Source organism: Aquila chrysaetos, chromosome 7 (genome assembly GCF_900496995.4).
Source record: "Aquila chrysaetos chrysaetos chromosome 7, bAquChr1.4, whole genome shotgun sequence".
Taxonomy (NCBI): Eukaryota; Metazoa; Chordata; class Aves; order Accipitriformes; family Accipitridae; genus Aquila; species Aquila chrysaetos.
The window spans coordinates 31,600,991-31,617,405 of NC_044010.1; the positions used below are offsets into that span (position 1 = coordinate 31,600,991).

General features: G+C 46.8%; 1 protein-coding gene across 1 annotated transcript in view; it reads left to right on the forward strand.

Annotated features, from left to right (window-relative positions):
- The window catches only part of SMIM11A (small integral membrane protein 11A), a 41,481-nt gene extending 25,780 nt beyond the window's left edge, over positions 1-15,701 (forward strand). Inside the window, exon 5 of the mRNA XM_030019938.2 lies at positions 13,630-15,701. The gene's annotated coding sequence lies outside the window, so the exon portion shown is untranslated. The remainder of the gene's footprint in view (positions 1-13,629) is intronic.
- The last annotated feature ends 714 nt before the right edge of the window (positions 15,702-16,415 follow it).

Sequence of the window (16,415 nt, forward strand, 5' to 3'; positions counted from 1 at the left end):
AAAAATATCTGAAGATGAGCATGGCCACTGGGGTCTAACTCAGCTGTCTGGATGCTCTCCTTGCTGAGGCAGATGAGTGATGGGGCACATCATGTTAGCAGTATCAAGTAGAGAGCAAAAGTCTGAAAATTTGATAGAAGGGTATATCCCCAGAAAGAAGCCTATGTGGTTTGTTAGCCAGATGCAGAATGATGCCAGATTCAGACTGTACACATATGAAGAAAAATCCTTGAATATGCGGTACATATTCATATGAGAATACAACATAAAATAATATTGACTCATCTCTATTAGCATTTCACACTGTGGTATACCTTTCTCTTTAGCTTTTGTCCTTAATAAATGTATACCAGAAGCATAACCTGACATTCATAGTCCTACTGGAGTTATTGGGTACTTATTATTTTTGAAAAGTGGACATGTTTAGAGGCCTGATTAGGGACTAAGGTCCCCCAAAATGCTGATTTAACGACCTCACTGCTCAAGAACTGGATGTGAAGTGTCGAAAGAACTACCTGTAAAGAAATCTTATTGCCTAATTCTTCTTGGTGCCTGTGACAAGCATCCCACCCATGACATCCACTGGAACCACAAATCATATTCTCTGTTATCTAAATTGAAGGTGTAATTTCCTTGTCTCCCCTCCAGAGAGGATTTACTTAATTGTCCATGAGTTGGAGCATGCCATCCTTGAGATAGACACAAAAAGGGCACGTCGCTTTTGTTATTCTTGCTTCCTAGCTACCTTCTGATTGTGAATGGACACCAGTAGGAAACAAGCCAGGGGAGCAACTGTGATAGCATCCAGGCAGTGTCCCCGGATTGTGGTGGTGCATTTCTTTCCCCCTCTCCATGCTGATTTACGAACTCGGGAAGGCTTGCTAGGCCTTAGCATAAGGGTACAAAAGTGAGGTAGGGCTTCCCCTCTCCTTCCCCATCCTCTCTTCCCTCTCTGGGTTTGTCCCTGAGGCCTCCTGGCCATATCAGGCTAAGGATGGCTCTAACACTGCCCGCCTCGTCCCTCTCAGACCTGCCCCTGTCACCAGTGGCAAGCAGCAGCTCTGTGCTCCTGTCCCCTCCAGGCTGCCCATGGGCTGAAAGCTGTGGTGCCCAGCCCATTTGTGTGCTCTGAGACTGCGCCAGGAGGCAACCCACAGCACAGCAGTAGCAGTCAGGAGATGTGCTGTAAAAGCATGTCCTCTTCTGAACTGGACCACACATGTGTAACGCTGGGGATGCCCAGGAAAGTTAGGCTTGATGTTCCTCGGTTTGGACCCCTATAGCGAACAGTCGTGAAACTGTTGCTCTATCACTCCATACTTTCGTGGTTTTGCAGCATCAAGGCAAATGCTGAGTGACAAAGACAGCCTGCTGCTGTAGGCTGAGAGCTTGTCTGTGCTTTCATGTGCTTATGAAGGGACTTAGCAAGACAGGTGAAGGAGGTGCAAACTAGCCTTTCTGCTTGCGAGGCCTTAGGCATGGGCAAGGTCTTCTGTTACTGTATGGTGGTGCTGTCTCAGAAGAACATGGTGATGTTCTTATACTGTCAGGTGGCATTACTGTGCGTGAGTCTCTGGCTGGCCCCAGCTCCTTCAACCCCCATGAGCTGGTCTGAGCCTAACTGGTTATGATAATGCAGCTGATATGTAGTGCGATGGGAGGGATGAACTGCTTTCATGTTCTTTTCAGAGTAAATAGTTGAGAAGTGGATTCTCCTCTGTCCCATTCATACATATATGACATAAACCCACCTTGTTAACATGCTTCAAAAACAGTTGTTCATGGTCCCAGCGTCTCAGAATCATTTAAGAACTTGGGCAGCAAAAATAAGCCACTGGGCTGAGACTCAAAAATATGTATTTTATTTCCCATGCTACCTTTAGTCTGCTGTGTTACTTTTTGCCTCTTTCCCTTCCCACCCCATGTCTACATAGCCAGTGAGCACTTCAGGGCAGGGACCTTTCCTCCTTTTGTAATTTTAGACTTCTGACATTCCCTAGCAAGGCCACACAGTGCAAAATGTCTGGGCATAGCCCCTGCCTCAGAAATGCATTTGGGAAAAGGCATTTCTGATTGCTCTCTTATCCTTCAGCCATTGCACCAGAGTCTCCTGCTCTTGCCCTGCTGCCCTACCAGCAAGACCTGCTTCTGGCAGTAAGGCAGTGCCGGGAACTTTGGGTTTTGGGCATCAGTGCTGGGACCACCCATCTTTCTCCACCACCCCCAGCACATGCAGGCATTGCTCCCAGCATCCCACACACTGGGCACTGGCTGTGGGTTGTACCTGCCCCCCCCCCCCCGCACCCCGCTGTTTACGGGTGTGGGAGAGTGGGCTCCGTAGGATGTGGAGCATTTCACAGAGATGCCCAGGCTCAGTGGCCTCCTGCTCCCCTTGGGAAGGAGGTGGGAGGGCTGGCCCCTGCCTGCTGCCAGCTCCTCCATCACTGCCTGGGTACACAAGTGGGGGCTGAGCAGTGACCCCACCCCAAGGCATTTTTTTGGTGCTTCACCAAATTCCATTGTACCACTTAGCTAAATAACAAATTTACCAATTACCCATGAACAAAGTCCCTATTAATGAAGCAATTAGGATACCAATTATCAGTTACATACCAATTACCCATTTCATTAGTAATTAAGTTATTAGGCTACCGGTCACCGCATTCAATATGCGAGCTAAAAATTATCACAAACCCTTTATTTTAAAATACCAAATAAAACCATAATGAAATACAGAACATAATGAAATACACATAAACAGCAGGCATGATGTTAGGCAAAGAGTGGATGTTTTTACTGCTGTATTATATTACATGTAGCAGCTAAAATTAAGTTGCTATTTTTGAAATTTAACATTTTATTTTTATCTAAATAAAATGTTTTGTAAGTTTGAAATTTTTTTTTCCAAAACCAACACTTGAGAACATTATTCTACAGGGAATTTGGTTCTCTTCCAGTCTTACATGGAGTGAGAAAAATTAGGATTCTTTTTCTAACAAATACAAATACCATACCTAATTTAAATAATCTATTTTCCCTCCTAGCTGTCTGATGAAGTCCTGAACACTAGCTAAAGTCCCATGCCAAAGTAGTGTTTCTGGTGTCATACAAGACTTTCCAAAAGTGCTTAATTTTAGCTCTTGATCCTTGATGGAACCAATAAGAGAAGCGCTTGCCAAAATCAAAGATGGCCTCAGGATGGAAACAGAAAAAGGTGGAAACTTCAGAAAATAAATTAAGCCAATACCTAAAGTAAGAGCCCTAAACTTCTCAGAACAGAGCTAGTACAACTGCTGGCAGTTTTCTGCAAAGACTGGCGAGACACCTTGTGAAAACTGATGAAATTTGGCTTCCAGCATTAGGGACTCTCTGCCAAGGTTGAGCTTATCAGCCTTCCCCTTGGTGGCATCACAGTCATGGCTTCTGCCTAAGCACGGCCACTATTTCAGGTGGAAATACTTGGCCATCTATTGCCTGGACTCTGTAGGAACGGGGTATCTTTAGGAGCTGAAGCTTTTTATCAGATGTCATTGAAACTGTATGTACACACATATGCATCTGCCTGAGGTGGGGAAGAAAAAACGGAAGGCAAAGCTTCAAGGCCAAGGGGTTGGCATACAGCTGATGGGTGTGTCTGGGTCTGGGAAGAGGACGGAGCCATTAGGTCCGTTACCTGAGTGGTTGAGGTCTGATTTTAGCTCTCAAGACAGGATGTAGAGCCCCCGCTGCATGGTGAGCCCAGGGAGGGGAGAGGCTCACCTCACCTCCACCCCAGACTGCCTGCAAGAGCTGATTGCCTGTTAGGGTGTGAGCAGGAATGGGCTCGTCCCCACGGGGACACCAAAGGGGACATCAGTAGACTTCTGTCATACGTCAGCAGTGAATTAGTTTTCAGAAGCACGGTTTGCAGGGAGGCAAAGAGCACTTCCCACGGCTGTGGAGTTCACCCTCCAGTCTGGCGCTTCCCTTGCATCAGCCCATCTGGAAAAGCAGCAGCCACTGCTTCAGGAGGTGAAATTTCACTGCACAGAACCTGGCGTGGGTGATGGATGTCTGAAACCTGTATCTAACACTCACAATGGAAAGAGAGATTTGACTCTGCTTCCTGACACTGTTGCATGACTGGAAAAATTGATAAACTGGGTATGCAAAGCAGGAGAAATTGTCACTACTGCTAGAAGTCAGTCTAAAGTCTCCTCTCAATGCTGGCACTGGGCAGCAATTGATCCTTTTCCAAAATGGACAGTGATACTCACCACCTTCTGGAAAACACCCACACTGGGTAGAAGGAACAAACCTGGAACTGCAAATGTTTTTTCAACCTTCAAAACACCTCTCATTTTTCAGATCTGAATAGATGAGCTGCAGCAATGGGAGCATGGCTACTGAGTGCAGTCAGGAGAAGTGAGCATAAATAGTTGATCCTGGCTCAAACTGAGCAGTTATTAAACCAGACACGGTAATGAAGCCAAAGGCAATGGGGTCCAAAACTAACTCGACTGCCTAATTGGCCTCTGCTGGAGACAGTGTCTGGGGAATATGCACCTATCCAAAAAAGGAGATGTCTGTGTTGGAAAGCTGAATCTCTGGAATTCAAAGAAGTGTGGAAAGCCAAGAGTGTGGTGTGGATTTCATCTTGGCTATCAGCTGGAAGTATCAGCCTTGGAACATGTCTTACGAGATCAGGCTTTGGAAACTCCCTTTAAGGATATGGCCCACATGAAGTAAATAATTTCCAGGCAGTTGGCTTGCACCAAACAGTGGCAAAACCCCATAATAATAACACTATATGATGGCAGAAAAGGATACATTAAAAAAAAAAAAGAGAAAGAAATCACAGTAGCAAATCATGAAGCTACAGATAGAGTAAAAACCTGCTTAAGAAAAGTCAGGAAATGACGTTTCCTAGGGTACAAAATTGTTGAGAACTTTTTTCCTATCAGTAACAAAAAGTAAACACACAAAGCAATATAAAGGAGGCTGAGTGGCACCAGCAACACCCACCCCACAGGCATACAATTTTATAGGGTTTCATTGGATTTTTGCCTCTATAACAAAATGCCTTAAAGTTCTCAGAGTATCTGCACCACCAGTTTCCAATCATTTTGATTTGCAGACTGCAGAGCTTTTTCCAATGAATGCATGGACCAAATATAGCAAGCTGAAGCCCACTGCCAACATTTGCCTCTCCACAGCTGCCTGTCTTGGACCCCTGTATGCCAGGGCTCTACAGGACATGGATTGAACACCCCTGAGCCGTGTGGTGGGAAAACCCCTCCTTCTTGTGTCTGCTGAGGCTTGGTGGCCTGCAGAAGACACCGTAAAACTAGCACGGTACCCCTCTTCTTACTGTCTACCACCTGTGAAAGCAGCAGGGGCTGAGGGCTCAGTGGATTTCAAAGTGAGGGGGTTGGCACTAAACGCTGAAGGAATATGTTGGAGGCTATTGACACACCAGTGGCACAACCCTGAGGGCTACAGCTGTGGCTTATCATCCCCGATGCTGTCCAGGTGGGCCCTGAGAGGGGTCCTGGAGAGACGTCAGGATGTCTTGGCCCTCCTCATTGTCCTGGGCTATGGTAAAGGGCTGACATGCAGGAAGAGAGCGGCTGAGAAATGCATGACCGCTGTCAGTAAAACCTGCTGCAGACCAAGCCTGCCGAGTGAGCAAACAAGTTCAAGTCTGACGTGTGCCTCCAGACCCTTGAAATAACCTTCCTTCCAGAAGGGCTGGACATGGGTCAGCTTGCCTCCACCTCCAGGTGCCCGGCGTGGCGGTGAGGGTGGACATAGAGGCCGTAGCGGCTGTTTCTGCTTGCAGAGTGCACATCCAGTGGGCTCACTGGCAGCTCCGACTCCCCAAATAAGTGAATGAATAAATAATAACAGCAAACAGGCACACCAATAGTGCCCCAGCTGGAAACGTACTGGCCCTGCTTGAAGCAATAACAATGCAAAGGAAGGCCTTCCATTCTCCTGAGAGACAAGCCATAAAAACACATGATAGAAACAGCAATGAAAGAGCTAGGCCAGCAAGGACTTGATTTCCAGCCTCTTCTCCAAAGGCCTGGGGCTGAAATAATGTAGGTTGCACTCAAGTAGCTTCACAGCTGCATGTGGGAATCTTGCACAAGACCGGTGTGCATCTGTCCTGGCACAGCTCCTCATTTCTTGCTTTCATGAACGAAAAATATCCCTGTTTAGGCTCTGTATGCACAACAGAATGATAATAAAAAGAAACGATTTTCATACATTCCTCAGGACTGCTTCTGTGCTCGGCACCTCAGACCCAGGGTTGTATTTGCCATCCTGCCTTTGGAGCTCCAGTAAGGCAGTGCTGTTGATAATAACGAAAGTGTCTTTGCTCTCCTTTCCTGGAAGCTCCACCTTGCTTCTCTGAGGGTTAAGCTTCCCAGAATAGAGATAGTCAATGTAGTTTTCAGGCTTGCTGGAAACAATATTGCTGAGCATCATGACAAAGAGAAGAAAGCCAAAAAACCCAACGATGATGAGGATATAAAATGAGGCCATTATCTCTTCTTGCATCTCCAAGGCTGGGTTGCTGAAATTATTGAACCGAAGGGTCTTCTTTTGTTCCACAAACATGTGGAGTAAATTCTGCATGACCAAACTGCTGTTCGTGTGATTGCTGAAAGCCATCTTACGCTTCCACTCTGGCTGCAAAAGCTAAGCAAAACAAAGCAAAACAAAAGAACCAACTTAGCTGGTTAATGCACATCTGTCCTTTCGTGTTTTCTAGCTCAGGTCCTTCACACCATTTCCTCTCCTCTGCCGTGTAGCTAACTGCGCTCGGCTATCCTCTAGCAGCACGTCTTGCATGCAGAGAGCCACGGTGAAAGCCAGTGGCAAGTCAGTGCAAGAATTCAGAGAATCAAAAGCTGTTGCTCTCTGCATGAAAGATGTACATGTACATGCACGGGCACATGCTATTACTTTAGGCTGACTCGGTTTTGCTGGTGACGTAGTGTCAAAACCAGGGCATCCGAATAACGCTGACAGTTCCAGCAACTATCTCAATGGAAACAGAATGACTCGTTCTTAGGTACCAGTGTAATTCAAACAATAACACTGCTAAGGGGAGAGGAGAATAATACTGGTATTATAGCCCTGGCTCCTGAGTGGAAGGGCCATTCGCACTAAATCATCTGCAGTAAAACCTGCTGAACTGAAAAAGAGCTGTGGGAAGGAACTAAATTAATCCAAACTGATGTAAGTTTGTTATCTTGCTGAGAAGGAAACCTGAGAAATTATTTTCTGCCAAATCATGTTTCTTGAGGTTGTCTTCTTTTTCTTTATGAGTTTTTTTCAAAGTCATTTTTAGCACAAGAGGAACTTAAATCATTGCTTCTAAGCAAACCATTAAATCCTTCCATTCTGAAAAATTTCAAGATAAAAAGTTTTGACTCCATCTCCCAATCCCACATCCAAAAAATAAGCTTGCTTTTGGCAGCAACAATTTTCCAATTTTGATACAAATCTATGTATAATTTTTGGTTCTCTGAAATCCCCTTCTTTGGGAAGTATGTGATAATCTTAGAAAAGCTTTGTGCAGATCTGCCTGTGAGGTCTTGCCCAGCTGTAAATAGATACCAAAAGTTTCATCCCAAACATGCAACTTTTGCTAACTTAAAGTCATTCACTTTCCTTGTAGTTTTCCTTGCTTTTCAGCCAGCGCTGATTAACCTGTGTAGGTCTCCTCTCACAAAGGGTCTGTACAAACTGAGGCTGCAACCCCACACGTTACAACAAGAGCTTTGGTGATTTACAATACCTGAGGATTTGACTGACCCCTTAAATCTCATACAAGAAACCATTTAAAGAGCTAGATATGAATAACAGTATAAAAAGCTCTAAAAAATTTCTGATGGAGACTAGAGAAAGCTCCCTCAGAGCAGCTCTGCCTGTCAGTCACCCCAGAGACACTTGGCAGTATTAAAATGAGGGCTACCCTTGGAAAAGATAGTGGCCTGAACCTCAGGTGAGGGCAGCCTCCTTTCCTTTCTCATCCTGCTTGCAGGTACAGGTGGCAGGAGATGTTTTATCTTCCCTCCTTGTGCTTGACACTGGGATGTTCACTACTCCTGACTCAGGAAAGTCGGGCATTTCCTCTCCGGTCCACCTAGGATGAGCCCATCACCAGACCCCTGAAGTGCTGATTGGGTGTCTGAAATTGACTGAACATCCTGGATGATTAAGGTTAGCTATTCCTGGTTAGGTTTCCTCCTTCTTGCAACTATTACCTTTTAATGAATGTGTTTACCTTGCTGGCTGGGTTGTGACTGGTCTGCCTGGAATCTATTAATAGCCAAATAACCACGACGGGTGGCTGCGTGAATCGAGTGCAGAGCTTACGTGGGACCCATTTGCAGAGGCGTGTGGAGATTTACAACCACAGCACAGGAGTTGGAGATCTACCAGGGGAATATAATGAATTGCAGCAACAGTGGGGGTGTGGGACCACATGGTTCAGGTAGAGTATAGCTTTTAGCTAACCAGGATTTTTTGGTCTGTACAGAAAAATAGAAAGGCAAGATTCCTTCCAGATTCCAAGCCAGATACAAGTAAACTGCCCGTAGATTACAAAACCCCTCTCTGCCCCAGCCCAGTCTGGGTACATCTACTTGGCTGCAGTAGAAATCAGTGATCACAATACTCCGCGGAAGTGAAACCTGTCTTGGTGTTCCCCTTTGAGAGGGCACAATGTGAAAAAAGTGATCTATACCTTGGCTGAACACTAGGTGAAAGTTTTATTCTGAAAAAGATTTAGTGAAAGTAAACTGACTTTCTGATAACAAGATTTGTTCTGTTGCTCCCCAAACCCACATTTCCCTTTTCTGCCTCTCCAGCCTATTCTGCTGTACTGGCTGTCCTGGCTTTTGTGGCTAATGCCATGATGAGCTACAAGACACTGTGGATGACCCAAGTTCAGAGATATACCAATGGTCCTTACTCTTCTTGATAGATGGACTTCCTAACTTTCTGCAATCCCACGGAAAAAGAACCCAAACAACCCACCCTCTGTGCACCCCCAGACTATCCTGTACCCAGTTGCCAAAAATATACTCATTTGCTATCATCTAAAAGTGAAGCTAAGCTTTCAGTGCTTTTATCCATGTTTATTACTTCCAGTGCCTACAGCTGCCTGCATTTTGTTGAAGGGCTTCTTCTGCACTCATTGTATTGCTTTATGGGCCACCTCAAGCACTGCTCCAAACCCCTGGAGACAGGACAGTGGCCAGATGGACTGTCCCTCTCATGTTTGGGAAGATGATCTCTGGTTGGGAACCGCAGCTTCATGCTGCCCTTTGGAGTCTCTTGGCAGGGGCTCCCCAACTCCTGCCCCCACAGGAGTGGGGCTGGTCCTTTAGCGATGTGTACAAACTGTTGGGGTTTTAAAATTGAATAAAAAAGCACAGTGTTTTGACACACAGTTCCTCAGACACTGCTTTCTAAGGGATACAGTATTTTTTGCTCTAGAACAGTGAAACTAGTTAAATGTTGGACTGGCACTTAAAATATATGCAAGTGTGGGTATCGCTGAGCCATGTGTCACTTCACTACATTAACATCCTATCTGTACTGAAAACATTTAAGGGGAGAAATATGCATTTATGCTCTTCAAACAGTTTTCCCTCCCATACAAAATACAACAGAAAAACAACATGACAGGTACCAATCCTCAGAAAATAATAATGAGAGGCTTGAGGCAAATGACATAACAAGCCAAAAGGGCAGAGTATCGCCCGTTACTTTAATGGCTGCCTAATTCTCCTTTGCCCAGGCACACAGCACACTGGAAATTTTTAACTGGCAGGCTGTGGGGGCCAAGCACAAATGTGATGCCACTGAAAGGCAGAACCTGACCCCAAAATGAGAAAGAAGTCTAGGGTAGGATCTGCCTTTAGTGGCAACTAGGGGAAGGATTAGTGGCTGCTGTTGTGCCATGCCAGGCCTCTAGGAGAGACAAAACAGGCTTCAGATGGTTTTGTCCAAGTAAGGCTGTGTGTCATTTGTCTGTGTATACATGCACACTCACCACCCCCAACACGCAGCCCCACACACAGACAATGCTGGAAAGATACTGGGATGCGACATCAGCACTCCTCCAGGCTTCAAACATTTGCATGGCTACCTTTCCCCCATCATCATATTAGATACACAGGTTAGAAATCAGCCTTTTTTTCCATGATGGGATTCATCCCTTTTCTACCAGCTCCCCTCTTCACTGCTTTTCCACAAGCTAAGGATTGTTTTTCCATTTTGACCATTTTCTGTGTGTGTGCAAAGGTGTGTCCCACACACATCAACTAGAGATACACGTCACTATTGTCTGTCTTGTAAGTAGCCATAAATCCATGCACACAGATATGCGTGCATAAACTTCTCCTCTCCCTACACATACAAACACATGCTAAAATATAAAAACACCCACAGAGCTACTTGTATAATGTCATATGTAGCTATTTTTTTAAAAAATGACTAGTAGCTTGAGTGAACAGAGCTGATTTTCAGAGAACAGCACTTTAGGGGAAAAAAAGGTCCAGTAAATGTATCCACAATAATGGAAAAATGAAAATGAAAATTTAAACCAGTGCCTACTTATCACAATGTAGAGGAAGTTGCAGACTCCCCAGGAACCGTAACAACAGCTATGAAATGTTATACCTATCAAACAGCTTACTTACATGCAGACCTGGCTCTGTCCTGGGAGCAGCACCTCTTTCAGCTGTCAGGCTTGCTCCCAGCTGACCAACGCATTTAACTATTTAAGGAGCATAGGAGAGGAGTGGCTTCTGCTTCTTGCCTCTAGCAAGTAATCACGGGCACATTATGTATGAGGGAGTGTCAGCAAAGCAATGTGGTAACAGGATACTATGGGCCTGTGAGACTTCTACTACATGGGGGCTCTATGCAAGTGGCCATATATGTTCCCTTATAGTGCAGGGGATCAGAATAACACGGATGAGGACTCAGTTGCCTCAATACTGGGCAAAATAAACCATAAAGGCTGCTGTGGGAGGATGCTTGCTGCTGGTCAGAGCCCGTGTAAGAGTAGATTATGGGCCTGGGGTGATTTTTCGTTATTTATCATAGATCTGTCATTTTTAAAGTCAGCGACTCTCAGAAGTAGGAGAGAAAATAGCAGTGTCCTAGTGCCCCCCAGATGTGTTTGGCTGATGCCATCTCGTCATGCCAGAGGAAAGAGGCTATGCAGTTGTGCCTCCTTGTTCAGTGCACACCTACATCCCTGCTTGTCCTGCTTTACCCTTCTGGTGAAAGGATGGGGAAAGAAAGTAGCCAGGAATGGGAAAGAGGATGCTGGATGAAGCAACCTTGCTATCTTTCATCTTGCGTCCTCCTGCCCCAACCTCTTATATCCTGTTCTGCCAGCTGGGCATGGGTGTTTTATTCCATTCATACACCCTCTCCATGGCAAAACAGCACGAGTTACACCCCTTCACAGCCAAGTCCCCTTTCAAGATCAACACATAACACCAGCTGTGGCTTGCAACATCTCTAATTTAACTCAGACTTTGCCATGGGAGCCACAGACGACTGCTGGCGTGGGGTTACTTTGTGCAACCAGAACAACTGAAAGCAGATGAGGGAGGAGGAGAGCTCATGCTAAAGCCAGCTGTTTTTCCTTCCATGGAAAGCAGGAGGGAGGAGGACTGTGAAAGGTGAGGGTAAGCAGGGCCCCACTACAGCAGGGTATGTCTGCCTTCAGGAAGCGGCAGCAGCTATTGCCATTACATTGTGGTCAGACAGATTCATAAATCTTGCTGTGGGACTTGGTTCAAACTACTCATTTTTTCACCTCTAATCTTTGCTGGATAACATACAGTGCTTTGAAAGTATCAGCAGCTCATTAGGCGAGCTGCACCTTTGGCTAACAAATGCAGAAATAGGAAGAAAACCAGAAGCAGGGAGCTACTGGTTGGAGGAAAGGACACCTGAGGGCTCCCAGGCAGCAAGGACAATGGGGGAAGAGAGGTTTGGTAAACTCTCACATATGCCTTCCCCCACTCGTGTATAACCCCCATTGCTGCCAGATTGCTGGAGCTGTTTTACAGCTAACCCCCAGCTCTTGGAGCAAAATGTGGTGCTAAGAGTATTACTGGTTTAAAGCCACCATCCCTCTAAGAGCCAAAACCCAGCGGAGAGCACGAAACGCCAGTAGGCCTGTCTGGTCTTGCACCAGACAGAGCCAGAGACTCAGGCTGGCTGTGAATGAGCTGGCAGGACACGACGCATTGCCCGGTGGAGATGCCGGCGAGGGCCAGGGAGCGGCGTAGCTGGGTCAGCACGGCCCTACAGCATGGCTAATTAGCTGGCTTCTCTGCAGGGCTCATCGGATTAGACCCAGCGCTGTACTGACGTTGCTGTCTTGTTTCTGAGGAAGCGTGGTCAGGGCTAGGGAAAGATGAGCCTCACACCTTGTCCTTTTGCCCCATCAAGTACAGTTCCTTTGAGGCTCCTGTCCCCACCCCTCTACCTAGCTGGAGCGTGGAAATGGAAAACCCACCTGTTTTCATACCTCTTCCCTAGATTTGATGGTCCTTTTTCTTGGAAACAAAATCAAATGGAAATGTAAAAGTGTAAACACTGATAACAAGCACCTTGGGGATGATGGCCATCTGATCACCTGCACAACATGGGAGTATGAGCAACACAGGCTCAAGCATACTCCAGAGGTGGGATTTGTTTCACTGCCTGGGACTCTATGGGGAGCTTCCCTACTCAATGGGGAGAGACAGATAGACCTGAAGGGTGATGAGTCCATCTCTCAGCACAACGTGCCCTCAAGAGGAGCTTGCTTTCTAATGACTGTGATTAGTGTCAGCCTCTAAACTGATGACAGTAAAAGTGCTGTGAGATGGACTCCCCCCCCACCCCCAGTCATACCAAGGCAAAGGATGTAGGATTTCTACTTGTCCTTCCCAAGGCAGGAGAGCAAGGATCCCATGTCACCCAGAGGAAGCATCTGGATACCATTCCCAATAACGAGAATGAAGAAGCTGGGGTAGCGTAAGACGTTCAGGTGAGGAGGAGGGCGGAAATTATGGCAGTGCGTCACAGGACTGGGATCCCATTGCAGTGTGGATGGAGAGAGGCATGCAGCCACAACCATGTCCCTTGACCAGGAACAAGCACTCACCACCTGCCTAATGGTGACAGCCTCCTTCCTCCACCCGCAGCCCTGGAAGTCTGTGCCAGTGCCAGGTGGCACCTTTCTTTTAAAAGGAATGAAGGATGAGGGAATGGGTTTGGAGCATGAACATAACAGCAGGGCCAGAATAAGTACGTCTGATAGTTTTTCAGTGAAGGCATATGGACCCCAGAATGAGCTGGGAAGTTTCCATCAGGTTTATAGGAGATAGGCCAGGGCACATCAGCTGAGGATCTGATTCTCTTATTACTGAAGTTTCATTTTTTTAAAAAGATAATGTAAGGGAATAATACACATCAGCAAGGCTATTTTAGTCATATTTTTGCACAAACATTGGATTTTAGAGTGTTGCCAACTCTATAGTGAGAATTAAAGCCCTGGAAGGGGTTTAGGAGCTGGTGGAAATCGAACTAATCTCCGTGCTTCCCCTCTTCCAGGACCAAGGACACCTGGAAAAGCACACATAGTACATGACCAAGACAGGCAACAGGTCTTTAAAATCCTGTGGGTTGGAATGAGCCAGGAATGGAAGATTCATTGTGCTATTGAAGTACCTGGACAAGCCCAGATGACCTTCAGACTTGAAGCATTTCCCATGCACACTTTCCTCTGCAGCATGCTAGCTTGTTTTCCATGCTCTCATCCCCCCTGGGATATAAGGTGGATCATGTCTTCAAGTGATATTTCCTGTTGAGCCAGGATGACCTGCCTGCCTTGGAGGAAGTGGGATGAAGGAATGTCTGGATCTAAGATGAGCAACGGATCATTTCTCACGTGGCCAAGTCCTGCAAACAGACCACACTGGTCATCTGGGACAGTGGGGTACTGAGGACCTCAACCCCATGTGGTTCCTTGCTCGCTAGCCCTGTGACTTCCTCAAAAAAAATCTAGGTCACTCCCTGACAAGTACTTACTCCAGGATTGAACCATCCCCAAGACAGGGATGCTGAGGGGTGCCCCTTCCCCAGCAATCCTCCTGGGGGTTGCTGTTGGCTGGAGGGCCCCAAGGTGTCTCAGAGGCAGGCCTGGCTTGCCCACGAGGCAGGGCACAATGCCCAGGAGGCTGGCATGCTGCTGCAGCACTGACAGGAGACCTGCTCTGTGGGGAACCGGAGGAGCCAGCACTGGAGGAGAAATACGTTGAGTTTGCAGAGAGTTAAGCAAAAGCTGTGGAGGATTTGTTAGAATACTGAGCTATTTTATGCAGAAACCCCCTTCCTAGGACCCTGGTTGGGCAGTGATACTCTGTCATGTCCTTCTCCCAGCTGCCTCTTGGTGGTGGCTGAGTCATCTTGGCTTCCTAGAAGAGGCTGAAAAGGGACACTCACTCGTTGTGGCTGAGGGTGAGGGCTGCAGGTAATGGCCCCAGTGCAAGGCAGTGCATATTGCCTCTCGTGCAGGTCAGACCATGTCACGAATTGCATTGCCCAAGTTTCTGTGGCTGAGAATGAGCCAGAGCTTTCATTTTGCTGTTGCAATAACAGGCCTTGGGCTAGTCCTGGTTATCTGGTGACCTGTTTCTCTCTCTCAATGCTCAAGTGTAGGTGTGAGAAAAAGCTCGTCTGAATTCCTGAGTATTTATGCAAAACACTGTTGCAGCCCTGATCGTACACTGGGGCTAAGTGGAAAAAGCATGGTGCTTGCACATCTGTTCAGGGGTCTCTGGTCCATGCCCATGCATTGCACTGCAGTCACGTGGCTCACTCTTTCTTAGCTGGTTTTTCCTACAGGACCTTTAGATATTCCCAATACTCCTCCTCAGCAAGAGGGGCAAACCTTGAATAGCTACTTGCACATTGAGTACATCAAATGAAAGAAAAGAGCTTCTGCCTTCTGTGAGATAACGCAGTGTGAGTCATATGGCAAAAATGATGTTATTAGACATTGCATTATGAGTGATTCTGATGATAAAAGTCTAAGGCAGTTAAGTTTAGGCTCTTTGTTTCTTTCTTCCTTTTTTCTAGCTTTTCCAACATTTATTGGCTGATCCTTCCAAATGCATTTAGCTTTCTCAGTACTCCAGCGTAGCAGACCTCCACAGCTTTTGCTGCTCTCCCACCTTTCTCAGACTCTCCCTTTGCCAGGAAATTTCATTTTCTAATGCTGTCTGAGTGCTGCTGTGACCCCACATCACTGGGAGGCAGCTGTGGCAGCCAGTGCCGCCGGGACCTGTCCTCTTGCAACAGAGTGCGCTTCAGACAAAGGCATTGCCAAGCACTGTGGACTCATCCCTGCTTCATCACTTGATTCATTTCACGTGCAGGCTCTGTGCAGATGTAACTGCTTCAGGAGCTGGTTGTCTCAGAGCCACATCCAGGTTTTGCCACTTGTGACTCACCTACTGACAGTAAAATTCTGGATATTGCCCCTTAACTGCACCTGTGAAGCAAAAAAGATCCACATTTATTGCGGTCCAATGTTCACGTTTTTGGCTCCTGTCCAAACACATGGTAATATGATTTGAGTAGTATCACCTTCAGGACAGCAATAAAAACAATTGCCACTCCTATCCTGTGCTTCACATCCTGTTTCCACCACAGGCTACACACTAAGGAGCTCTTGCCCAGGACAACGTCACCCTGGGACAACCTGAGCCAGCCTGCGGCGGTGGCTGCTGGCTGATGGTGAACACCAGAGGACGAACGGTGCCTTCCCCATAGGAGGAGGCAAGCTGGAGCAGGAAAACTAAGTGTAGCGGTACGTGGAAGACTGGCATAATCTGTGATGAATGCTGGAAATATCCATGAAACTTGGCAAAGACCTTTTTTTCTCCTTTGTTTCACTCCTGATTGCATCAGAGTAGGTGGAAGAGGAGGGCACAGAGGGCTAGCAGCATTGGAAGAGAAGTCGTGTTTGCTGCCTTGTGACTCCAGCCACTAGCAGAGATGCAGCTGTGGCAGGGTGGTTACCCTTCAGAGCGTTATTTCTGGACCACAGCTGTGATGAGCTTCTCAGACATTGACCTTGAGTTGGACATTTCTAAAACCATAGGCTGGGCAGCTGGGAACAGCTGTCTGGGATCTGCCCATAATGTCCCAAAAATGGAAGAAGGAGGTGTCAGCAAAGGAGGAGTATTTGTGTAGGGCCATGATCTAGGGAGGCACCTGGGTACGGCCACACACAATGGCAGCAGGCCAGGTAGTTTGACAGGTTGCCCCACGTTGTCCCCGCCACTGTAATTGCCTGTTTCCTCTTCCCCCTCCCCTGAAGATTTCCAGATAAA